Consider the following 26,968-nt stretch of genomic DNA (forward strand, 5'->3'; position numbering starts at 1 on the left):
GACCGGCACCGGAAGGAAAACGTCCACAGTCTTGCGTGATAATGCAGGCTTGCCCCAGATCTCAGCTTTTACAAGTGTAACTCGGCATTACTTAAACTGTATTATACCACCCACACTTCGGTGTTTTATTTCATGATGCCAAATGACATTGTTTAAAAATTTATAAGAGACATTTAGGCAGACTAGCCTCCAGTGGGGGGGGGGGGGGGGGGGGGTTGCAGTAATGTTGAAGCGATAGTCGTCTTTCCACCTTAATATTGCTTGAGGAGTCATTTTGATAAAAATTCTGCCAATTACCCATTACATATACAAAAAGAAAGCAAATAATTATATCACAGTTGGCGTTCAGTAAAATACGTAAAGGTATAAATTACCGTCGGACAATGTGGAATTCGAAATATACTTTAAAAAAATTCTATTAAAATAATACAACATTAAGGATAAGCTATAAACAGAGGATTCGTGCACAGTGGCTGTTTACTTGTTGTAAGTGCACTTGTTGTGGGGTGCCAACGTTTATTTAAAAAACTTGTTAGCTGGTAAATTCTTTGCATATGAAAGCCAGTCGAATTCGTAGCTGACGAAATGAGCAGTGGAAGGTACTAACCACCACCGACAAGCCTTGAGTTCAGCAATTAAAAACGTTGAGCCCTATAATCTGGTCTTAAATAGTGCGCATTCGTTGCGGCGAACCCACACGCAGTCGGTGTAATGCTTTTTATCCGAACAAAAGTGCATATTCTGCCAAATTGATACATTGCATCGTGATAATGATGTGAATTTACATGCTCGTACGAAAAACCAAATGTATAGCCAAAGGAAACAAAATTGCCAAAAGTGAGCTTTGAAAGACAAATCTAGTAACTGTTGTCCGTCGCGGGAAGGCCCCTTCCCTTTCCTTGGGAGACGGGGGAGCACGTGAGACTTGACGTAACGGAAAACGAAAACGACCAAAATCGAAACCCAATAACCGCCAAACGAAAATCAAAACCCTTCTGTCGTAATCCAAAGGAAATGGCTGAAATGAAAACGCGAAACCATCTATCGACGAAAAATTAATTCTTCATTTCGCATAGCTTTGCCCGAACGCAAATGTTTGGTATAGACGGCAATCACTATAGCGTTTAGCTGGCGCTGTGCCCGTGCATTCGCATTGAACCCGCATCTCACCGAAAAAAAGAAATGGGTTACATTAGGAACTTTCGCGAAGTCTGCATTATTGTGGAAATGCAATTTTTAGTTCGCCATTTTCAGTAATTTTTAATATTTTCCTGATTTTAGCGTTTTGAAAATTTTGTTTCACCAATTATATCCATGTACGTTATTATAACGATTACATTTGGAACTTTCGCGAAATCTGCATTGTTGTGGAAATGCAGGGCGTTAAGCGTTTCGCCATTTTCCGTAGTTTTATCTTATGTTTTAGCTTTCCTAATTTCGCGGGACGGGTTACCTCCATTTCGCGCCATCATAGCGATTACAGGTTGAACTTCCTCAGTACCTGCACTTTTGTGGAAATGCAGGGCGTTACATGGTCCTGGTAGGGGGGGTATACTCGGCAAAGAATGCTACGCATTAAAAAACGCCGGCGTGCGTCGTCTGCCCCGTTTCAACCCTGTTCTCGGCTGTTGCGTCAACAGACATATTATTATTCGCACTCACAATAAGTGATGGCGCTCTTTTTGCCCTCGAGAACGTCAAATTCTAGGAGATTGAAACCGCGGCTGCGAACGAAAGTGACACGGCGCGCAAGAAGCCAACGCTGCAGTAGCCCGCGACTACCGTGACCTAGAACATTTTAGTTAACTGGTGAACTACAATATTCTAGTTCACTGTACCACGACCATGGATGCTGACAAAAGTGCCCACTAATGCGTGGAGGAGTACAAATACAAAATAATTGTTTTGAAGAAATGTTTCGCGCTTACGGTGATTTAGATATGGTAGTAGCGTTGCAGGCAGTGCATGCGATGCCACCTCCCGAGTCGTGCCGTGCTTGCACTCATCAATCGCCACAAGGGCTCGGGAATCAGAAGCGCCCTTTGACCAAATCGCTTGAGTTTGGCTTCCGCAGGGCAGACTATTCGGAAAGAATATTTCTGTTTTTTTCTTAAAACGGTGGCAGACATTGAGGGGGTGATTGGCTTTCAGTAGCATACGTGCGCCGCTTGGTCCATCACGACGCAGTTGCAGGCGTACGTAGCCTCCGAAAGCTTTTACGGCTCACCGTAGTCGTGCGACGATTTCAACCGTGTCTGGCGACAGGCAGATCGTAAGGTGCTGTGCAGAACAGTATTTGGCTTCGAGGTATTACTTTGCGTTCGGTGAGGCACAGTTTGTAACATCAAAAAAAAATTTCCCCGCATTTCCCCGAGGGGAAGAATGTGAAAGTGCGAATGCAGGAGTTGAATTTGCGCGGTTCGGTAATGTTCGCGAAAGAGAGATCACACACACACACACAACTACAAAGAAAGAAAGATGGATTTATTCACAGACACCTATTTGTGTTGTCGTTGTACGTGATTGCTAGAGCAGATCTCAGCTTTGAAATTTCGTGTCAGTACTCCTTTAAGCGGGTGCATTAGCCCTTCTCACGCCCGATTCTTGGCCAATCGCCCTAAGTGGGTATGTGTTAAAGAAATTAGGAACTCTTCTTGGCCAATCGCCCTAAGTGGGTATGTGGTGCGCACGGACGGACGGCGGTGGACGCGTGATTCAGATTACTTGGCCAATCGCCCTAAGTGGGTATGTGCTAAAGAAATTAGGAACTCTTCTTGGCCAATCGCCCTAAGTGGGTATGTGGCGTGGACGGACGGACGGCGGTGGACGCGTGATTCAGGGTCGCTTAAGAAGTGCATTCGCACTTAAAACTCTGGCTTGGTTTCTTAATCGGATCGGGTACCAGTACGGAGAAGTACCGCCATTTCGTGAAGCCCAACGTAACCAGTAACACGTGAGAAGGCGGCGTCGCCTTAGGAACACAGACGCTGGGCGATGCGCACAGATGGTTACCCGCATGCGCGCCACGCCACTGAATACAACCTATACCTAATTGTGGATCATTTTTCTGCGACTATCGGGAAGATTTACGTTCTTCCCCGGCTGCCCCTTCTTCCGCGGATCAAACCCCGAGCAGCCTACCCATGCAGCGCTAGAAGTTGAACCGCCCGACGGAAGCGAGCTGCCGCACCTGCGATGTGTCGGGTTGCGTTAGACGACGCTGATTGATGCCCGCGCCAGCTGCGATCAGCGACCGAGAGCTGCCCCAGAGAATGGGAATTCCACGGAGAGTTTCAATCTACGAGCTCCAACAGCGGCACAGTCAACACCTTTCTCTGGCCAATATCTCCGAGAAGTTACGGGCCAAACACTGCAACGACATCATTGCCATCATCGGCGGCGTCGTCGTCGTCATCGTTAGAGGACGTGGATGAAGTTCGCTTTGCAGCAAGGCGTTTTGTCGTACTTCACCACTAAAGACGCAAATCAGCCATTACAAGCTCCGCTTGAATAATTCCGGGGTATGCTTACAACTTTGTAGGAATGTGAAGGCGAAAGCCTACTTGGGCCTCCTCTGTGCCTGCTCTTGTTCGTTCTAGTGAACATTGCGGCGGAACCAATTACTACTTGGCCAGGACCCTAGTCGACAACCCTCGAAGCTTGTTCCGCTCGTTAGCCTTCGCCTGACGATCCAGAACCTAATCCGGTCACCTCATTTCGCGACATCCCAGCGATGTACAAATCGAACATGCTGCGATTTCCGCCTCCGGCGCCGGGCCTGACTAAGGCTGACGAGTGCTGACTCTTACGCCTATACACTAACACGGTATTGTGCCCGGCGATACTTAAGCATTTCAATCCAGCCTTCTCCGGGGAATGCCCACACTGTGATCAGTTTGCGGATACTTTCCACATGGTGAGGGCATGCCTATATAACCTGGCGGTCCCCCCAATCACGTCCCCTCCTCCTCCCCCCCCCCGCCCCCCCTATCCTACCCGTGAGAGCTGGGAGGCTGCCCTCCTCGGCGGCTCGACCTTGGGGGCCAAAGAGCCCTCGTGGCCAGGGCGCGCGCCGCCGCGGAAGCCACAGGGATCCCGGACTAGGGACTCCTCCTAGAGTTTGTACAGGGTCGGTCCTTGAAGGCCGCCCCAATCTCTCACTTGTACATAGTTCTAATGTTTTTCAACACCACCACCAAGAGAATTCTGTCCGCCTGGCCGGCGCCGTCTTCTCTCAAGGCAGCTGATGTTGCACATGCTCCAGCGGCCTACCCTCCCTTGGTGCAGCTGCCTCCTTTCCCGGCGCGCGCTGCATCGCGCATTCTCCGAGCCGTCTCTCAACCCTACCCTCGCACTATTGTTTCCCTTTCCTGGCGCGCGATTTTTTCTCCCGCTACCTGATTCGCCCAACTGCAGCTTTTTGGATGATTATGTGTACCTGGCAGGGATGTTTTGTTATCGCACGCCTTCCTTCTCCATTCGTACTCTAAAGCTTTTGCTCTAGAATACTAAAAATAAGGTAACGAATTTGAGGTAGCGCTAAGCGAATAAAAAAAACATGTCTTCGATAACGCGGGAAGACGGACATGCACTGGTTTTGAATTCAATTATTGCGTCGATACTTGCGTCGGTATCAGTTTGTATGTCATCGCAGCATTTAGGTTTAAGCTCCCGCAGACGTTAACGAAACTGAGTAGACTGGACAGAGGCGCTCTGTCAACTACTCTCTAGTCCTCATTCATAGCATTATAGAGCTCTGAAAACACGTTGCAACACTGTACCAATGATACGTGGAAGGCATCACCGGGGCTACGCACTCTAACTAATTGTCCTGATAGTCGACCTCGCTTGAAAATACATCAAACGAATACTAACTGATGCTAATTGTGATGCACCGATTTCTTCCTAGATCGATCCGCCGGGTGCCCCGGAGAGCACCCGGCGGATCGATCTTGTGATCCCAAGGTGCCTTGTAACCCACATTAAGTGAGAAATTCCCTCCGCCGCACGCAACTCAGCGCCGCGAAGCACGCTTGAAACTGCGGAAACCTGCATATAATAGTGTTGCCGACAAAGTTTTCTTTCCTCCGAATTCATCACACAGCGAATGAGATGGGTTTCAAGCAGGCTCGTATAGCGGCCAGAGGTCAAACGAGCACAAGAACATAACGTGCCATGCAGGAACTTGGCTTACAGCAAAGGCGGCTGCATGGCCAGTCAGTACGATGAATAATTGTAGTTTTAAATTTATCTGCTCCCTTCTGATGGAGGCGAAAAGCGAAAATGCCCGTGTGTACGAGATTTCGGCGCACGTTGAACGCCGCCAGGTGGTCAATATTAATCCGCAGCCCTCCACTACGGCGCGCCTCATCGCCTGCGTTGCGTTGGCGCGTTAAACCCTACAATCAATCAATCAATCAATCAATCAATCAATCAATCAATCAATCAATCAATCAATCAATCAATCAATCAATCAATCAATCAATCAATCAATCAATCAATCAATCAATCAATCAATCAATCAATCCATTGGATATTCACGCGCGGTGACTGGAGCGAGATCACAATGAAGGACCTACGCGTTCCGCCGTAGAAGAAAGGCGGTTCCGGAAGGCGAGGAGCAGCTCGTCGGCGGCGGTTTAAAGATACCGGGAAGATAAAATACAAGTTTGGCGCATTAAAAAGTGTTTCGTTCCGACAACAACGATACCAATTTTATGGCAAACGTCAAGCAAATATTCGAGATATTATATGAAACAGATGAAGTGGTGGCGACCACAGCCACTCTCAGATTTCTCTATGACGTCACAAAATATTTTTCGTAAGATTGGCGTTCGCCATCTCAAGCCACCGCAAAACATAATGACTGGGCGATTGCAGTGGGAGCTCTAGTTACCTCTCATTGCCTGACTTGAATGCGAACGCGCATTTGACACGCCGATAGCTTTGTTTTCATTTCTAGCGTGTACACGGTCAATGCAGGACGAAATATGGAACTTTTTCAATATTGCTTGCATTTTTTTTTCTGGTTAAAAATGTGTTTATAGTGGCTCTAATAAAGCTGAGTAGGTTACCAAAGGCCATTACTTTTAAATTGGGAAAAGGTGTGTTTTGTCTTCACAGCCCTTTGAATAGCATTATCCCAAATGGCAGCGGGCGATAACCTATAATTGGCGACTCTAAGACCAAACGGCCTACAATATTGTATCACAAAACAAGGTCCATTTAAACTAGACTGCAGCGTATTTAAAAACACGTGGGAGATAATATTACACGTGGTTTAGGCATGGGTCGTTTGTGTGTCCTAACGCAACCCGCAGACTACTTGCGTTATGCCCTTCAGCTCTCCATTTTTTCCGTGGCTTCGATGACAAATGTGTCGCTGTGTCGGCTGTGTCTGTTTGGTAGCATTGAAACCGCCATTGTTCCCCTGGCGGTGCCTTCGACGTGTGTTTTCGTGTCGGTGACTTGTGTTTGAAGTATATCTGCGTGGTAAATTGACGCCCTTTGCCTGCGGCGGGCCGGCCGCTGAAAACGCGAGAGCGTGCGCTCGTTGCCACGTAAACTCTTGCTGTCATTTATAACGGTTGTAGCGCTTGAATGCTACGTGATGTCGCTGGTTATTGCAAAGAATTAAGCGGTCGCATGCTATCCTAGCTATCACCGTCACAGCTTTCCGTATTTAAACAAGCTGCCGTGCTCGTACTGTTGGTTCAGTTGACGCTCTGCATGCGTTGAACAAAGATGCGTGTGCATTCTGAGAGGTATTAATTTAAGCTAGAGTCATAAAGCGCTGTAAATAAAGCTCCCGTTTCATTACTTTACTGACATCCAGGTAAATCCATGCCTCCTTTTTTCCGATTTGTACTTCTGTTGTTTGGTATTCGCCATATGTATTCGCGCTGCAGTCTGTCTTCTCGGATTGGCCGGATTACGTGAAGCGATATTTCCGGGTGACGCGAGAATGGTTACTCAATGGGTTCGTTTAACTGGTGGAGTGGGCGTTCGCGCCACGATAATACACTGCCGCTGGGCACTTCCGCCGGTTGCGCTCACTTCTGGTGCTTGCGGCAGGCCACAAGTGAGCGACAGCGACAGCTATATACCGAGTGGTCCCGGGAAGCGTATTTCGAAACGCTTCATTGCACAGCCCCCCACGTGAAAGTTCTTTTCACGCGATGCAAAACGTTGATTAAACGTGCTCATAGGCTACGCACCGATCCCAAAGAGAGCTAAAACATACCAAATGACCATTAGTAACAACAACAACAACAACAAAAAAAAAACTGCTCGGAAAATTGAGTTACAAAATTCGAAGAAAGGTTTAGAAGTGGATTGGTTGCTGCTCGAGCATAGGCCGTTAGGGCCTGTACCCACAACTCTGTCTTGTGGCCGCATAGTCCGAGCGGCTGGCTTCCTTTAACAGGAGCTCAATAGAATAGCGCGTGCAGTGACATTACACATGACACGTGGGGCCGCTGTGCAGCGAAGCATTTGGAAACACGCTCCCGCGAATATAATGTCGCTTTTGGTGCCGACCTACATTACCAATTTCATTTACCCATTGAGCTTTATTTCTGCGTCGCTCGGCAGTATCGCTTTATATGGTTTCATGGTGATTAACGAACTCACGCTCGACAATTATAGGGCTCCTGATCAAACTCTAAGCTGGCAAAGATATCTTTCGGAAAAAAAAAACCGTAGCAGCGGTACGTTCGTAACCCAAAGTGTAGTACGCCGTTGTGTCGTTTCTTATCCCGCGTTGTTACAAAAACAAATCGGCTAATAAGCGTGGAGGGCACGTATTTGCGTCCGTGGGCACGCGTTGTTTGTGTGACTATAATAGGCCCGACACAGAATCGCTGGCGTGTTGCTTTGCACTTGGCCTTACCCGACACATTTTTTACATTGAGTTCTGCGACTGCAATACTGGGAAGCAGACTGTCAGTGAAATGCCGGTCTGCTTTCCCAGAACCAGCGAAATGGTAATGTCGCAAAGCATGATATTAAAAATAAATTCCAATATGTGCACTGTGTTTTATTTGAGAGCAAGTGCTAACAAGCTGGATGTTTACGTTCTACATTTTCGCAAGTGCATATTCAGGAGGGTGCTACGTAGTGTATTTACTAATACACGAGCGTTTAACACTGTGGTGTTGCTTTTTTTACGTTTTACAGGCGCTACAACGTAAGGTTTTTTTTTATGGCTAAGTGGCGGGTGAAGCAAAGGGTCGTCTCTTCGAGTAGAGAAATTTCGACATTACTGCTTAACTTCCCTTCGACAAGGCAGATCGGTGCATTACTAAGGGAAAGACCCGTTTACGTTCGACTGAATGTTTCCGTTTTGTAAGTAGTGACTAGTGCTAATGAGACTTCTATTTTGGTCTACTATTGTGTTTGTACTTTACTTTCATTAAAGTTGTTCATTCTCTCTCTCTATCGTCCTCTGTCTCTCTCATGTTTAAGTGTTTATTGAATAAAATATTTTCTATTCTTACCATTTTCATCCATTTGTCCTGTGGTAACAAATGTCTGGTGCGCATAATAAAAAAGTCAACAAGGAGAGCTGGTGTGTTATGGGGCTCCTTTTATGGAAGTCCCGGAATTGCTCCCCATAGTTTATGTTATTCGTTTGTTGTGCGCACTGCCGTTATGCAGTTGCTGAAAATACATAGACACTCCAAACCATTGTCGCATGAATTCATCTTAGTCATTGAGTTTGAATCTCTTCAGTGTATTTCAACTATAAGGCATCACGTATGCTCACTGAAATGAAATTTCTTTTCTAACGAAACGAACTCAGCTGTGGTAATCAAAATTAGGTGATCTCTTTACATATTGACTTGAGATACAAATATTTTTCAGTTACTATAGACATATGCCCATGCCTATAAATAAAGCTCTTGTCAAATGATTGCAAATTTGGTTGAGGAACTTGTTTAATCCATTCAATATCATTAGACAAGCGCCTATTCTATGAGTTGCCTTGTGGGCTCATTTCTCTTTAATACATGTCGTTGTATAAACAATAATTTAATGCGAGTGCATTAAATATTTTTGTGCAGAATGACACATATAGCGCAGAAATCGGGCCGCGAGGAAATTCATACAAAATGAATTGGCCATACGGACTGGCCAGAAAGCCAGACACGCGCATGAAAATAGCATTGCTTGGTGTTGGGCGAGTTGGTTCATCATCACACGAAAACTTTCAGCTGGGACGTAAAGAAACGAAGTACGGTGGAGCGAAACACGAAAACAATGCGTGTTCCTGTTTCATGATTGTGTTCGTGTTTCTCTCGACCGTACTTCGTTTCCTTGCTTTCTAGCTGAAAGTTTCCCAGTGATCCTGAAAATAGCATGGCTCCACGCATAGGCATTATCGTGGCAACATGCTTTGCCAAGCATCGTCAAATATTATCCTTACAGGGCTTGACCTTTTTAAGTGCGAATGCACTTTATAAGCGACCCTGAATTCCGTTGACCGCCGTCCGTCCACATAGCAACAGCTGCGGGTGCGCGCGCTCCTCGTCTTCCTTGGCAACGGGGGGAGATGGCACATACCCACGTGGGAGATTGGCCAGGAATCTCCTCGTCTTCCTTGGCAACGGGGGGAGATGGGCGCGCGCTGCCTGGCCGCTGACATGGCACATACCCACGTGGGGAATTGGCCAGGAATCGGGCGTGAGAAGGGCTAATGTACCCGCTTAAAGGAGTACTGACACGAAATTTCAAAGCTGAGATCCGCTCTAGCAATCAAGTACAACGACAACACAAATAGGTGTCTGTGAATAAATGCATCTTTCTTTCTTTGTACTTGTGTGTGTGTGTGTGTGTGATCTCTCTTTCGCGAACATTACCGAACCGCGCAAATTCAACTCCTGCATTCGCACTTTCACATTCTTCCCCTCGGGGAAATGCGGGGAAATTTTTTTGGCTTGTCACCTCTCCTAGCACCAGCCAATAATGGCAGCCGAGGTATTCCCAAGTTCAGACAAATCACCACTGATGATTTTCCATGCTTGGGCTTGGGACTTTCTGCTGCATGGGATGTTGTCCCGCATGTTAAAATCCTATTTATTGTGTTGTACAGGAGATAGTAGTCCATGACAAGACGACATAGCATGTAGTTAGTGTGCGCCAATCTCTCCTGTGCAGCCGACGGGGTATGTGCCCAAGGTAGGACTACAACGAAACGATACAGTTCGCTTCCTTAAAGGAAACAAACTGTGTTTACATCACATCACAAGCAGAACACGTGCGATACCAGTCAAGGCTTCTCATCGACCTCTTCAACTCACATCTGCATTTCCCTTCTTTCTCCTCCAGGGAATAAAGTTCCAACAGACGCCTACAGCAGGCTTGCAGGGTTGATACGCAATTGCTGAATAATGTCGAAACTGTGAACTGAGTCAGCAACATAAACGTGGAAAAACAGCGACGCGTTTAATTTATTGTAAAAACGACTGTGTTCTTCTCTGGGTCTTTCTTTCGGGAGAATCCTTTATTAAACAAAGAAACATTTCTCGAACTCCTCGCAAATACCATTTTTCAAAGAAAAAGCAGAATTGACTGCGCACTTTCTCTCTAAAATCTCCTCCTCTAAAAAATATTTCTCTAAAAAATCTCCTCCTGTAGCAAAGCAGTATCGTCGCTTCCATGCGTATGATCGGTTTCTTTCGCGTTATACACTTCACTACCCCATAATAAGTAGACTTAGAACGAGGAAGCAAACCGAATGGGCTGTGTTAAGTTGTTAATATGCTGTACTAAACAGCAGCGTAGCGATTTTTCGAGGGTTGTTGTACGTTGCCGGCACAAATAATATGTAATAGGAAATGCAGCGTGCGGGTAAACAACATTTCATTTTTATTTACTCATCCTATTTTGTTACTTCATAATAATATAACGACGCGAAGTGTGAAGAGCGAGGACGAACCAAGGCTGTTATGAGGGGAAAGGGGACAGAAGGGAGCACGCACCGCTCACAAAGTTTCGAGGGGTGGGTTCTGTCACCGACACCCCCCCCCCCCCCTCCCCCGGCTACGGCCCTTGTACTCAATGCAGTTTTGGTAAAAGTAAAAACCAACTTCTGGTACGTCAACATAATATCTTGTGGGATCGCACTTAGTACGTTTGGGCATTTAAGCAAACGCCACCTACCTTAATTTCTCGTTTTATTTGTATCATACCTGGTTATTGAGCCACTGGCAGAATTTATGGGAGAAGATCCAAACGAGCAAAATTAATGTATCCCAAGTTACTGCTGGTTCAAAATTCCAATGGCTTCTAGGAGGCTTGCCTACAGAATAAATGTCTCTTGCGTCAATGAAAACTCTTGTACACATTATTAAGAACGGTAAGACGAAGTTTTCATGGTACAATATTCTTTGAATAACGTAGAATTACGCGGGTAAGTGGTCAAAGCATCCGTTTTACTCATATGCTCCTGCTTACTCAAGACGCTGGAAGTTTTCCCCGCTGGTGGCTGTCGGGGGTGTAGCTCAGATGGTAGAGCGCTCGCTTAGCATGCGAGAGGTACGGGGATCGATACCCCGCACCTCCACATTTTTCTTTTTTTTTCCTTTAATGTTGGAGTTTCTTACGTTCAGTTGTGTGCATAGATCAAGCATTCCTGTACAAGTTGGGCAAGCTGCGCTGACCCAGGGAGAGAGAGAGAAAGGAAGACAAAAAGAAGATGACAAATGCTCTCGATTTCAAGACAAAAAGAAAGGCGGTGTAGGGGTCAGCCATGCCGATAATTAGGCTTCGTATACCACAATGGCACGAGTACATTCGGACGGCACGAATATGAAAAATAGGGAGGGGGGACTCCACCAATATAGGAAAGAAAATAAACATGAAAATAAAGTAAAGGAAAACACCAGAAGGAAATTATGAAGTGGAGCACCACGAGAAAAAGATGAATACAAATCAAACTAAGCGCTGCAGAGAAAACGAGCGAATGTGGGCAACCGAAGGGAACACCAGGGGCGGTGCTATGTTCGTAGTCCTGCAGAGTGCCGACAAACCTACGATACCGTATTAATGGTGTGTGTCACGGATTTGTAGCAGCACTCTTAATATGGAACAGGAAGACGTTGTCCAAGTAGGGGGAAAGGCTGATTTGAAGCATGGGTGAGAATCAACGCCACCAGACAATATAAAGGGCTTCAGAAAGAGTTCTCCATGCATGGAAACTGAATCGGTCATTTTTCACCCGAGGGTCAGACCTGGAGGTCGTAGCGAGGGACACAATACAGATCCGGCATTACCGGTTCCCGTTCTAGGTGACGTTTAATGTTGGAAATGGATATTTTATGAGGTGTGTCCGGATGTAGTTGGTGGGACTGGTTTCTATGGTCGATAGATTGAACGTGCAGTAGACGTTTAATCAGAAGGGAACGTAGAGTCACTCCAGGTGCGATGGGGCAGTGTGGCAGGTGTACTGGCATTACAACAGAGGCGATGTAAGGGAGGTAGGGTGTGGACCATTTACGTAATATTTCTGGCGTGTCGGCTGCGAAAAGGCTTTACCGTGCGCCCACAGCAAAGCGTGCCCGGGAAACTGCTGTCTCCAGAAATCCTTCCTATGCCTGTCCACAGAGCCCAACGGCCGCACACAGTTTACGCTGCGTGCATACGAGAACATGTCTTGTTGCGTACGCGGTGTAAGCGTTATTCTGTTCAGTGCGACCATCTCCGATTTCAAAATGTATTTCCTTCGATACCAACAGCTGCCGCACAGTGGGAAACCCGGAAGTTGCTGAAGGTTGAGTTATAACACCGCCGCTACGTCGGAAGGGATTGTCGGTTGCGGAATAACACCCGTAGTGTAACAGCACTGATATTTCCCGTCACGTCACGCTATGCGTGGGATTTTTTCCGAAATTCCTTCAAATATGCGTGTGCCCGTTTAGGTCTTACTAGTAACGACTGTTTCCTAGCTTCATTACTAATTATATTATGGCACCATTTCCTGTGTCCTTCTCCCTGTTGTATGCTGATTTTTTTTCGTTTTCAAGTCGGAGTGGGGAAGAGGCCCACAGTTTTCAGCATTGCATTGTGAATGAGTAGATTCATGCAAACTACGCAACCTTGCATAGCAAACAAATATACGGGATAGAAAAAAAAACGCGAAATTCCTGGCTTAGTTAGGAGGCGCCATTCTTTCTAAGTGAGGCCCAAAGTGACGAAAAACAAAAACATACTCCGTCGAGCCGGATTCGAACCAGCGACCTATGGATGTCAGCAGGGTACCTCTACAGTCCACCGCTCTACCAACTGAGCTATCGACGGCCTTGCCATCCGTTTTTCGAGAGCGAGGATACTGGAGCACCAGTTGTACATAGAGTGTTGCGGCGACAGTGGCCTGGAGGCAGCTGGCGGCGCTTTCGGCCTCTTTTGTGATTCGTGGCAGGCGATTGTTTTAGTTTTTGGTTTTCCCACTCGTTTCTTTTTTAAGACCATTCGCTCTTGAGAAGACCGGTTTTATTTTTTGTGTCATTCCGTCGCAGTTCCTTCTTGCGCTTGTATTCCTGCTATGATGCCTTCTTTCAACAGCCATTAATATTGCGAATTAGAGACTGTTCAACCAAAACTCCGTAGGAGTCGCAAACAATGGATGCAGTACAACTTTTGAATTTGATTCGACTAGTTAGAAACGTTCCGACATGTAGTATACGAGCACAAATTGTCATAAACGTTGCAAAGCTCAAGAGTAAAGCTCACCTAAACAGCCCACAGCTCTAGCCCCTGAGCTATCGGCGGCCTTTTTTTCCTTATTGTATGGGTGAATAGCCCGAAAGTTTTTAGTATTCCAGCCTATTTACAAGGAAGTTACGTCCAATGTCACATATTTTAAAAGTCAAGCGAGCACACGCACGCCTGAAAAAGATGCAACCAATCCGGCAACTGCGATTGTGCCATATGAAGCACACATTGTTCGCGAAAAAGCTACTTAGTTCAGCCGGGTTCCATCGCATTGCGGTAAATCATGCGACACTTCCATAGGCAAAACAATTTGATGAACACAAGAAGTTAGCAGGGCACAGGACAGCTTTTTATCGCTGGCAAAAATCGGATAGGGCTAGTGCGCTGATCCTTCAGCTGCAGTCAGCGCGACCTGGCAGCCACAGCGGCAAATTTTGTTTGTTCAGGGCCAGCGAGGTCAGCCACCGCCTGGAGCCGAGGTATTCCAGAATGATGCTTTTGTGGACAAAAAGAAAATAAATCATACGTACGTTTGTGTTTGTGGATGCCTTAAGAGCTGCAAAAACGCAGGTGGAATTCCTAGAAGAATAAATTACGTTCGTTACGAAGAAAATAGCATTAAGGGGAGCGCGGGCTGCTGCTCTCCGCATGAGCGGTATTTGATCACCTCAACGCTTAGCTAGATCGAGCATTTCTTCATCAACAGCTTCTGTCGGGGCGGCATCCGTTGGTTTTATATATTCGTAGTTGCCCTCTCACGCAAGGGCGTCAGCAAAATCTCATCACACATCGCGAACTTGGTCGTGTACCCTTTCGGGAGTGTGTCACTGGTGCTGGCACGCCCCTTGTACAAACGATTTCCATGTCTAATAATTTTAAAACAGCTTCTAGTGCTAACATACAAATCAGCGTTTCATCTCCTCGCGAGTGTTCATATGGACAGCCACCGTCGCCACGTGTATAGCACAAGCAACTGCAGACAGCCTTGCAGAGGCTTTCTCGAAAAATGCGCGTTTGCGTTGCCGTGAAGTACAGAAACGAAACAGACGATTCTGTACCTGAGATTTAAAAAAATTACAGAAATTTTGAAACTTATTTACTCTCTACGCAGTCCTACGCCGATCCGGTTTATTTTGAGTATTTCGTAGCCGAATCGGTGCTGTGCTTATGTTTAGGTTTATTTTATATTTTTGTTTCAAGAACCTCGAGGAAAGCATAGCCTGACAGGTAAGTTGTATTTCCTCAGTTCCATTTCATCTATTTTTTATTCAAATAATATGCATTAGTGTTATTATATTTTTTTGTGCAAATGCCAGGTATTACACATTTTGCGTCTGGGTTGCTCGACAGAAAATGCTGACACAGTAAAAATTGTATTCAATAATCGTCTCTTGCTTTCAACTGCACTTGTAGATGAAATTATTGATTTGGGCCTCACGGCTTGCCATTACTACTGATGGCCCTGTTTCGGTCTGAATTTCTTCGCTGACGCCGAAAGCAGGGGTGCAAGCGTATCTTTCTTTTCCGCGGGTGAAGTAACCTTTATATTTTAGTATTTCTCAGGGCTGTCTATTTATTTGGAAAAGGATAGGAGAACTATGCACGGCCTGCATGGCGCTGCCGTGCTGGCCCTGTACAAAAATACGCGGACCAGCTTATCCCGGTGCGAGCTAAAACTGCTTCGCATTCCGACTGGAGGCGCCACTGGTTTAAGCGCAGTGGCGCCACCACACCAGAGCACGAGGCCTATACTATAGGGGTGATATATCTATGTGTTTTTTTAACAGTCTACGGCAGAACATGCCAGAGCAACACACTATCCCGACACAAAACAAAGCAGCGATCAATTTTCTCGGATTGCTTACACAAGCGGCAGTTTATTGACCAAGGCACATATACATCTTAACTATTGGGCCATGTTTTACAGGCAACGTAGATGTTTGCAACTTAAATAAAAAAGGTTTTGCAACCAACCGGATGCACATTCTTTTGACTCACTTCAACATACTATCGTCTAAAATGGTTAGCTATGGTTTGCGGTAAATAGGCACCCGTAATAAAGTTTTGTGGCAGCGCCCCAAAAAATGCAATCCCTTGCCGCCGCACATGAACAATCCCCAAGAGCTATACTGCTGGGGCTGCGCTGTGTAGAGCTGGCAGCAGTATAGTTCTGGCAGCAGTATAGAGCGGTATGGAGGCATCGATGAGTGCTGGCCATGCGCCGGTAGTGCGGGGGGAGCCACTAGCGAGAAATAAGATAAGCGGCGACCTTAGGTTGGGTTCACGGCGCGAAGGTGTTCGAACGTCTCCCAACTCATCTATCCTCACCTATCGCGACATTCGTGAAAACGTAGGGGATCTCAAGGATTAGAAAACTGATCAATTCCTTCCTGAAGAGTCCATACAGGTACTCATGAGAAAAATGCACAATTCTAGGAAACTTGAAAGTGTCAGCGACATCTTTAAGAAAGCCCCAAGGCGACTTAGGATTGTTGGAGTGGGCAGGACCAAATGAAAAAAGGCAAACAGCACTCACATATTACGCTGTATGGAAAACAGTAAAAACGGATGATCAGCCATTTCGAAAAAAAAAAGAACCGCGAGAATAACTGATGTGGAAACAAATGCACCAATCCAACACCACCAAAAGTAACGGGAAGAAAATGTTATTGCAGCCCATTGGCTCCCACTTGGACTGCCTACAAAAGTTTCCAATAGTCTATGAATTACTCAAATCTCATTTCGTGCACAGCTAAAAACCTGCATAACATAACGAGGTTGGAAACGAGAAATACATTACACAGTTCTTGCCTCGCCGATATAGACAACTCCCGCCTCATCCATTCCTGCGTTTTACGCTTCGTAACGGCAAGCAGATAAGACCAATGAGATTCACTCTTGTGATTCTTACGTAGAGAAACCCCAAGGTACTATATTGTTCCGGAATCCTATGTTATACCTCAAAATTGATGAGGTTGCGTTCCCCCCATTCCTTCCAAAATCCCCTCGATTTCTCAAGGTTCACCTCAACTCCACTTACATCAGAAAACCTCTGTGTTAGTCATTGCCCCCAATACACTTTTCTGGTCCGTACGAAAAAGGAAAGTTAATTATGCATAGGCTGAAACTATGACTTCATAGTTTGGCAGGGAGAAACCATGCATGGCGCTGTTTTGGAGAATATTAATAAACAGGCTCTAGAGGTGCAAAGCGAATAAAAGGGGAGATAATACCCAACCCTTCCGCATTGAGTATCTAATTTGAATATATCTAGAAAGTTCGCGATTTACGATCAGCCTGGTCGTACAGCTTTTATAACACAGAGGTACACCTTTACAGAAATATTCCTCAAGCCCATCAGACTCCAGAATAAAAAAAGGAAAAGATGGATAGCCTCGTTATATGCTTTAGCAAGATAAATTTGAAGGAGCGCAACCTGGCCAGCACCATTAGATGCACACTCTAGTAGTGACCGAGCAAGATGTACGTACCTCTGAAAGCTCCACTTTTGAATCCCGCTATTTTGGTGAGAACCTGCCATGTTTGTTATTACAATATGTAGCCTGCGTGCCAGCAAATTTGCGAATATCTTGTGATCCACGTTACACATGGTGTCGGCCTGTTGCCATTCATTCTTTTCAACTTTCCTGCATTGTAACATTAGGGAATTCGCTCGGCATCCCCTTTGTAAAATGCAGAAGGCAGAACGTCGAGTTCATATGTTTTCGTAAAAACTTCATGTAAGGCAGGTGCGAGAACACTCGAAAATGTTAAGTAGAACTCCGAAAAGAGGTCGTCAGGTTCGAATGATTTAGGGTTTTGTAGGTTTGAAATGGCCGCTTTCACTTCTTGAAGCGTGATTATTCCGACTACAATTGCCCGCTCATAGCCACTAAGCTTAGGAAAGGAATGGAGAAATCAGGGGTATGACTTACACCCCTGTTGCCAATAAAGAATTTTTTATAATTGGAACAACATACCCTAAGTAAACTGTGTGTATCAGAAATGCATTGACCACCATGCTCGATTTCCACTATAGCCGTTTCCGGTGCTGACTGCCTTTCATCAGCAAATGCGTGTCGTGTTGATGGCTCCTGAAACACCTACGCGTTCTTGACCGAATAAGGGCTCCCCGATATTTTTTTCAGCTTTATGATGGTGTATCGGAGCTGTAACATTAAGTATTTCATCAAAAAATGCCCGGGCCTCCGCTGTGTTAGGCTCTTGCAATTGCATCAAGAAACTGCTGTGTTCACATATATGAAGTCGCTTCAGAAAGAATGCCGGAGCTGATGTCTCTACAGCAAAGTTTTCAACCTCTTGTTTAAGAATGTCTCATTTTTGGAAACACTCAGGAATGAAATTTGAACCTATCTCTCAAGCAAGCTGCTACGGTGTGTTGAAAAGGTCCATCCAAGAGTATGCTATTGTTTAGTTTCAACAGGTTCCAAGGGATGTGAGGAGCACGTCCGCCCCGTGGACCCATCCGAGCAGAGATCATGCAGTGATCAAAAAAAAAAAAAAATTGGCCCATGAACATTGTCACGCACAATGGATCACTTTCCTAAGGAAACGTGAATTTGGTACAGACGGGCACTAGAAATACGGTGAAAAGGGATAAAGTGTACAATGCTTTCTCTAGCGCTGCTTATATCAACTAGACCATATTCACTAAGAAGTTCACTGAGAACCGCGGTGCTGAAATCGTAGCGCCAGTTACCTGCCGAATGATACTCTTGAGTACAGAGACAAATAAAATATCCTAGTAGTTGAACACTTCTCGCGGTGCACAAAAATTGAGCCAAGGAGAGGAAGAAACTTCCCTCTACGTCAATTTGGTGGGGGCATGCAAGCATATAATGTGCCATTCAATGCCCGATATGTCAACGTCACCGCAGACAAACCACCCCACGTTGTCCACTTTGCAAGCAAGGACAGTCGCATCAAGGCTTTTCAGAAAAATAGCGTATACAACCGCTTGATAGGCCAACCGAGTGGCTAACGCGAACACTGTTTTCCGATAAGAAGGGCTGGAGAGGCGCCCGGGAACCATAAGTACCTAGCTTGGTCCCCTGAACAGCGCGATGAAAGTTTTCATAAAACTATAATGCGGGTAAAAAAACAGATTTCTTTCATGTTTTTAGTTCAGAAAAAAACAGAAAATTGAAAAAAGACAATTTCCCGCCGATCTCTCAAATATACGACATAGTTCGATGTAATGAAACGCAAAAGAGGGCGTAGTTACTGGTAACTATAGGAACGAAATTAGATACGGCCGCTGTAAAAAAAGAAGATAAGTAAATAGAGGATACATCAAAATTATTTCAGGTTCGGATGTGTTTCGCATTAAAATCGTGTAAAGAACACAATTGCCCGGTCAATTTCCGCATTTTCATTAAAAGAATACAATTGTTTCATGCTGCAACACAAAAGTCCAAGCAGAGATTCCGCTCTCAATTTCTGCGAACGATTTCACCTGAAATCACTGATTTCAGAAACTCTCACTGCGCATTGGTGGCATCACGAATTTCTCCGAGGAAGCTCTGTATGTTTTTTTTCAACATTACTCTAGTTGAAGAAAAGCAAAGTAACTGTTTTTAATGTTCTTAGTTTTTTTCCACCGCGCACATCCCCACTCCTGAATGGCCGGAATGAGTATCAAATTACTTTCAAAATCTGAAGCAGCTGATGCTGCCGGTGTCTCTGCCCTAGACCCCTTACATTATTTGAGTCAATGTGTACTGCTGCGCAGGTGGCCACAAGAACCGGCTAATCATAATCTCTTCATCGATTTTATTTTTTCCTACATCTGGTGTAGCAAGCTAGGCGCCTTGGCCAGGCTAACCTCACCAGTATTATTAAAGACTATTCTCTCTCTCTCTCCCGTCACCGAAAGAAGGAGTCACCCTAGTTATTCAGTTTTCTATTCCAAAAATTATTTCTTGATTTAATAAAAAATTGTACCAATTTTGCTCATATGTCTGAAAAGGAGGCTTTAAGAGCACTTAAGATCATACAAAATATTTTGTCGTTGATAGGCAATATTAGAAGCAAAAATGTTTCGAATGGCTTCGTAGCTGCAGAAATTTCCTTACTGCGCTTCTAAACTCCGAGGAAAATGATTTGTTTCTGTAGGTCGAAATAACAATTTTCATCTAGAAAAAGGGTGAGCTAAAAAATATACAAGGAATATTTTTTTCTTGTTGCTGAGCCCTTAGCGTGAGTGAGACAGCGTAGGAGTGTCAGTGGTAACGCAACGCTCTGGCTTCTCCGTTGCTTAATTATTCTTTCTCGGCCGCTCAATGTCTCGAGTCTTACATTTCCAGGCAGGCATTTCCCTGACTGGAATTTAGATTGGTACGATAGCCTTACACTTCCCTTTGGAGAATCTTTTTGCCGCACGGCTCGCAATTTTCCGTCTACCGATGCGGCATTTCAGGGTAGGGTAGTGGAGCCATGCTACTACTACGTCAGCTAAGGAGGCACAGCAGGCAAAGCTGCGACCGGCCGATGTAGGTTACGCAGGCCTAATCAGACGACGCGGTGCAGAGAGGAGGAGTGGCCACCTTCAAACTCCCTTTTTTCTCAGCGTTTCATTTTAGAGCCTTTGATTTTTAAACATAAATAAAGAGATAGTTGTTAATCCTAACATTTTGAAGAAAACCTCTTATTGTTACCTATTAATTGCATTTGTGGCCTAAGAACGTAATGGTTGATCTCTACCGCATATCATCACCATTGGCTGCTTTTATTGGACGTCAAATTCATTAATTTGGCACAAAGTAAAACTACAATTGAATCATGACTAGTTCTAACGCCAATATGGCTTCGTCATTAGTTTACTCCTACGCAGTGTCTAGAGTGCCGTCCGACAGCACTCTAGCTCAGCGCTGAAGGCATGGCTAGAGTGAAGTCCGACAACACTATAATATTTAAGATTAGGTTACCATCACTGTTAGCGCCTGTCGTTGTAATGTGTACGATCCGTCCTCGCTTCTTGGTGCCAGCGACAGTGGTTTATAACCGGTTCTGCCCTCAGGTTTTTATCTTTAAATTCAACTATAATTTTTATCGATTAGGTTAGTTAATGGTGTTTCAAATGATTTCAAAGGCATGTTAGGTTAGTCAGGTTAGGCAACCTTGCTTAACGTTATGTAGAGCGATGTAGTGCAAGACGCGGAAATAAAAAAAAGCCGGTGGACGTCGATATAGCGGAGTGCTTATAGTACCGTCGGATGGCACTCAAGACACAGCCTTACCCCTACGTCTCACTGTAAGAACTTCAGCCGGAATACTCACTAGAGAAGTTCCGTTACTTTGCTTCAGGTTTTTATTGTGGTATATCCACTACTCGTGTTGGTAGCATAGGTCTACAGTGAACATGCCTGGTCATTTTATCATACATTCATATACTATATTTGGTATATTATAACTGGCTATAAGCATTCTTTCACTTCCTCGTCGGCTGGGTAAACTTTAAGCTTTTTCATCGGTGCCTAACTTGCGTACAAGCGCCCGTCATTGCACTAGCTATACGATGCTGGGGCGCTGGTATGATCGACCGGTCTTCTTCAACGCTGTAGCTGTTGACCATATACTCCTGTCTAAGAATTGTTATTTTATAATTTACTTATACCGCCGTGGATATACGCATGCGCAGTGCAATGTCTCTGGTTAAACCATGTTCGGGGACGAAACGACCAGTTGACAAGCCACGAAACGGCATTGGGTTTTCAGAGCATTGTGTTCCGCGGGCACAGGTCACTCGCAGTGCATACGATTATTTAAAAAAAATAAAAAAAAATAAAAATGTCGCAGAGGTGCGGGGTATCGATCCCCGTACCTCTCGCATGCTAAGCGAGCGCTCTACCATCTGAGCGACACCCCCGACGTTTACCCCAACGAAAAATGTTCCGAATCGTGCATAAGCAGATGTATCCCAGCTTTTGGCACTTAGTAGCGTATCTCGGTATTACTAAAACCCATTGCAGCACCTACACTTCTATTATCGTTTTTATATAATTGCTAAAAATGTTTGTAGATTGCTTTGAAAGATTGACTCTATATGCCAACCCCAAGAGGTTGCATGAATATTGAAGCAGCAGTCCACTTGGCTCCTCCGATTTTAGGCGCCCTATAAAAAAAGTTCTTCCAGTCACAGGATTTCAAGATGAAAACAATAAATCACTAAATAAATAGAATTGGCGTTTCAAGAAATAACTGAAATCACAAATAACCATCGGACAAAGTGCAAGGTGGAATTACCAAAACTAATTTGTGCTCATTAAAAGCACCGATGAATGACACCTACTAAAATCGAAAGAGCCTATTCTCGAAGTCTCCATGTTCTAAGCTTAGTTGTTAGCGAGTAGAAACAACTTTAAAATCAGAGGTTGACATTTAAAAAACACATTACACAGGAGAAAGCAATTCTGTGTCTTTATGATAGTACAATAGTTTCTAGAAATGTGCAGCCACACGTACCTACACGTTTCGTGTTTACATTTAAGTAAATGGTATGTGGCAGAAGCTGAGGGAACGTTTCTTCCTAGAATAAAACACACTTTTGAATTAATAAACTGTCGTACAGGAAAAGTGACATCATTTAGCAGCAAATTTTTCGCCGCGTCATTTGCTGATGCTGATTAGCTTAACCCATCTCAGTTTTGACACAATTCAGTGACTACCGTGTCAATCGCGGTCGTCTTCCAGGCCCATCAGCTTATCTTAAAGGACGACGCTGCATACATATATTGTGAAAAACGTCCAGAAATTGCTCGAGGACTCCAGGTTTTTGCTGTATTCCGTTTTCGGATGACAGCCCCCAATGAGAATATTCGTCACTGTTGGTTGTCCATGTGGAAAACACGAACGACGTTGTGGCAGGCGCTCGTGCGAAAAAGCAGGGCTCACTTACTTAGCAAACTGCTAAAGAGGAGCATCAAAGAAAGGTACGCGATGTAATCAAAATTTTACACCCCGTAGGACAAGCTTTGCGGCACAAACACCAGTCGAACGGGAACCTTTATGAAGTCAGTTGGAATGGTTGTTATCAAGCAACGCCTAGCTTCAACTTCAGCAACATCACAACATTTTCCCCGATAAATTGCTGTTTGATGTTTGGGAATGTTTTGATGAGAACACCAATGCGAATGGTGGAGTGCCTGCTATCTTCCCAGAAATGCGTAATGAAGTGTACGTTTAGATCACTCCGAGCGAAAAGGAAATAACACAAAAAACAGAAACTCAGCTAAATCGGCAAAGTAAGCATTGCCTTTCGGAAACTAAAAAAATAAAAATAACGCAAAAATTACAAACGTAAAAACAATAAAAAAGCCCAATGTTATCACGCAAGTAACTGAACAACTAAAAAAACACAAAGATATTAAAACTAGAAATGTACGAAAAAATCACAAAGTTTTTTTCAGCATGCGATAAGGAAAAAACAAAGAGAAGATAAAACAAAAATATAATCAACTCAAGGAACCGCACAGGATGGTTCGAAGTCTACCCTCAGGTCATTAACTATCGAAAAATGAAAAAGGATCTGCTCAGATACTGTTTGTGCGTGTTGTTTCAGTTTTATTCTTTGCAGACAATTCTTGCAAAGTAGCAGCGAAGCAGCAGAGTTTTTCCACCTCTGACCGGGATCCTGTTTCGTGAAACAAGAACCAGTTTCTTCCCCTTGAGAGCACCCGATTCTATTCTGAGTGCAGTACCGTCCTCTGGGGCAGCCGTGATCGTATAGTGGTTAGTACCTTGCGTTGTGGCCGCAATAACCCAGGTTCGAATCCTGGTCACGGCATGTTTTTTTTTTATTTTCACTGAGGATCAATCACATACTCTCTCACCATGGACTAACCCGTCAACCGTTCCCTCCCCCACATAAGCAACCCACCAACGGCGAAGGTGTCATACATACCTCGTCAGCTCCAAACTGACACCTTCCCCGAAAACACGCTCCGGCGCAAAATATTTTCACCATCCAACTAGAGACGCCGGTTCACCTCTTGTCTCGGGCAAGAGCAGCTGCCACGACTCGCGGCTATCCAGACTAGGATGGCCGCCCACAACAGCACTGTCCGCTCCAATAAACGTTTGTCTCTTCCTCCTTTAATATTCATCTGAATTCTTCTTGTGCCCCACATCAGGAACCCTGTACCTCGTATTGTGGGCAATCCCAAACGCCCCACATTCCCCTTCTGATCACAACCCTTTACAGTAGGCAGCGACGCTGACAGGCTCCAACCCCTGCTCGCCGCTTCGGCTGGTGAATAGGGCATGGACTGCGGTCCTGGACTAAAGATCAACATCTAAGTACGATCACGCCAGTTGAGAAGAGGTCGGAAAATAAAGTCTATTCTATCTCTCTCTCTCCCTCTAGAGATCCTTATAAATGATACGTGGAGTTTTGGGAACCCTCTAAACGCTTCGGCCAGATGAAGGGAAATATTTCCTGAAGCTGAACTATTTAAATGTTTTACGCTCAGCGATCGTGACGCTTACTACAACTGCGATAACAAAAAAAAAAAAAACGTATTGTGCAACATTGTCAATAAACGCTTTCACCCTTTCCTTCGTGCATGGAGGTGCTGCCAAAGCAATAGTTGTCGCCAGCGCAGAGTGGCACTGCGTCATTTGCTCGCCGCAGCTTATACACCTCGAAATTTCTTCTTTCATTTTTCTTGTAATATTATTTAAACTCACGGTGGAATGCAGTTATTTGTGCAAATGAAAGGAAGCCAGCCTACGGTCACGATATAGCTGAAAACACGTCACTTAAGCACGCAAACACCACCATGTCCGGAATATAAAGAAAATGCTTTTGAGTAAATTTTCAAGATACGCCATGGGCATAGGGCCGTAATACTTGAGCGAGATACTTTACAACCCCTACTTTTAACTTGTGAATGCGCTTGTTGACTGGGTACTGAAGGCTCTGCGGCATTAGAAAAATGTTTTCTGAAAGTGCTTTGGATTTGTTTTAAATAGTTTTGGCCCCTGGAACGAAAACGCGTATGTATGACCACTAAATATGACCACTAAATAAATGACCACTAAAAAAATGTATGACCACTAAGCACCATCAAGAAGAGATATTTACCCTGGCCCAGGTTTTGTTTTGGACATATGAAATTGCATCAATTTTATACTAGACATGGCGCATTAAAGCGATGCTGTTCGTTTCTCGTCAGTCGAAAAATTTTATATATTAAACAAAAGCTCAGGTAGGACCGCGCAGTTCTCGCTCAAGACGCCGAGAGTATGCGTCAGGCTGCTTGGCAGGACCCAGCTTTTGCCTCCAGAAAGGCCCAGCTGGATGTTTCTTTGCAATCCGGCAGACAGCATAGAGTAAAGTATTACTTAAAAAAAACACAAAACAGGCATAGAAGCCGCACGATAGATGACGGGGCGCCTGTGAATAATGGGACCCCCCTTCGTGTTCCAAGTAAAGATTAGGTTTGGAGCTGCTTCCGAAAAAAAGGGGGAGGGGATTTGACGTCATTAAAGGGAGAGATCATGCGTCATTCAAGCTTTGCCACCAGGGAAGCCGAGCGCACGCGACAAGCCAGCCCAGACGGCGAGAACCATTTCATACTTTTCCACATCAGCATATGTAGTCGTTTACAACGACTCCCTGGGCATCCACTTTCGCAGGACGAGATTGCAGCATTTTTTTCTTCTTGGTTTTCTTAGTTGCTTCCCTCGTTTTTCGTAACTCCAGCGTCATTGACACCGACATATGGCTAGCCTGCGCTCAGTAAAATAGACGTTTTTTTTTTCATGTAAAATCTGCGATGTTATTATGCTTAAGCTATACATAACGTGAATCGTAATGGAGGGGTGCGGATTCATTGCGCCTTCGTGGAGTGTTTAATGAGTTCTGAGCAGTAAAGCAGTAAGCAGGGCTACTCTAAAACGGAGTAAACCATAAGCATCTCTCCAGTTCATTCGATCAAGTTGCCTCGTTGAATAAAGGTAGCGGCTGGCTAATATCTTTATCTACTGTCTACTACTTTAGCTGTTCCATACACGAAGAAGTGGTGTTACAATACCCGTGAGTCGATATGAGCTAGTACGTTCTATGGCAGTGAAGAAATGGACACTGTGGTTGTCCGACATGACCTTTTCTCAATCGCTACCAGCGGCACCCGCTTTATAGAATAAATACTTTGGGGCAACTGCTGCAATTTAGTTCGTGTCAAGATTCTTTCGCACACCATGTTGTAACCACGACCTTGCATAAGGACGACATGTCACACTTATGCTAATGGTATTGTCGCCAGGTATTAAAACGAAAAAAAGCATGGTTAACGCGGAAATTGATGAGGCCTGTTTCATAAAGTGCAAGTCCCGAAGCTTCGATCGTTAAGCACTTCCTTTCTTTTTCAGTTTATAATTCACTTGCAGAAACTGATGTTCAGAAGAATACAATGGCCACGCAGGTATGCGGCAGCCCGAAGTTAGCCTTAACGTCGTTCTCTGAGGTTCAACGTCCTGAATGGGTACACTCAGCTCGCACTGAAATGTGTATGACATTGCATTGCATGTAATTAGGCCCAACGTGAAACCACCGCTGTGATTCACTGGCTAAGGTGTTGTTCAGCTGAGCCCATGGATGCGGGTTCCATTCCTTACGCAAAGGCTGCTTTTCAGCTCGAAGCAATAAGCGAAAACGCTTTAATCCATAGTAATCCCGAGCTCACAACTACGGCGTGCCTCATTGCCCATGTGTAGCTTCGGCGCGTTCAACCCCATATACAATCAATCGGGCTCGACGTGAAGGTTGTGGTGTCTATTTCGTACTTGTGACCCGTGTGTTTTTGACGCTGTGAAAGATGATCGACGTGAAGGTTACCGAAAGTTTTCTAGTTAGCTAAGTTGGTAGAGCGACTACCCCAAATTGCCGAAAATAAGGCTCGATATCACGCATTGTGTTTCATAGGGTAACTTCTGTTTGAACTCTGGAATTTGAATTCAGGAACTCTAGAATTTGAGTTTTGTGAAACGACACTACCATTATTCGTGATGACCTGATCTCCAAGCTTACATTCCCACCTTACCCGGCATGACTCAACATCTTCGGAACATGTTTGTGCGAGTGTGTCATGCGCTATCTCATAGGCTCTCACTGGTAGAACTTTTTTATTCCTCTTCCTTGCTGTTATAATGCAGAAAGAAAACATTTATTGCACTGCCAACGATGTATTCTTTCGGCAGACCTTATTGCTTGTCGTTGATGGAGGCACTCTAC

At 44.9% G+C, this 26,968-nt stretch overlaps 3 non-coding genes across 3 annotated transcripts; 2 read left to right on the forward strand and 1 right to left on the reverse strand.

Moving 5' to 3' along the window:
* Positions 1–11,493: 11,493 nt before the first annotated feature.
* On the forward strand, positions 11,494–11,566 carry Trnaa-agc (transfer RNA alanine (anticodon AGC)). Its single transcript has one exon. It is a non-coding gene; the product is annotated as a tRNA-Ala (tRNA).
* A 1,645-nt stretch (positions 11,567–13,211) lies between these two features.
* Trnay-gua (transfer RNA tyrosine (anticodon GUA)) lies at positions 13,212–13,299 on the reverse strand. Its single transcript is given in 2 exon segments — positions 13,212–13,247; positions 13,263–13,299. It is a non-coding gene; the product is annotated as a tRNA-Tyr (tRNA).
* Positions 13,300–23,446: 10,147 nt separating this feature from the next.
* On the forward strand, positions 23,447–23,518 carry Trnah-gug (transfer RNA histidin (anticodon GUG)). The gene has a single exon. It is a non-coding gene; the product is annotated as a tRNA-His (tRNA).
* The last annotated feature ends 3,450 nt before the right edge of the window (positions 23,519–26,968 follow it).

The sequence above is a fragment of the Haemaphysalis longicornis genome, unplaced genomic scaffold, assembly GCF_048455015.1.
Source record: "Haemaphysalis longicornis isolate Haplotype H1 unplaced genomic scaffold, Haemaphysalis longicornis Haplotype H1 scaffold_7, whole genome shotgun sequence".
Classification (NCBI taxonomy): Eukaryota; Metazoa; Arthropoda; class Arachnida; order Ixodida; family Ixodidae; genus Haemaphysalis; species Haemaphysalis longicornis.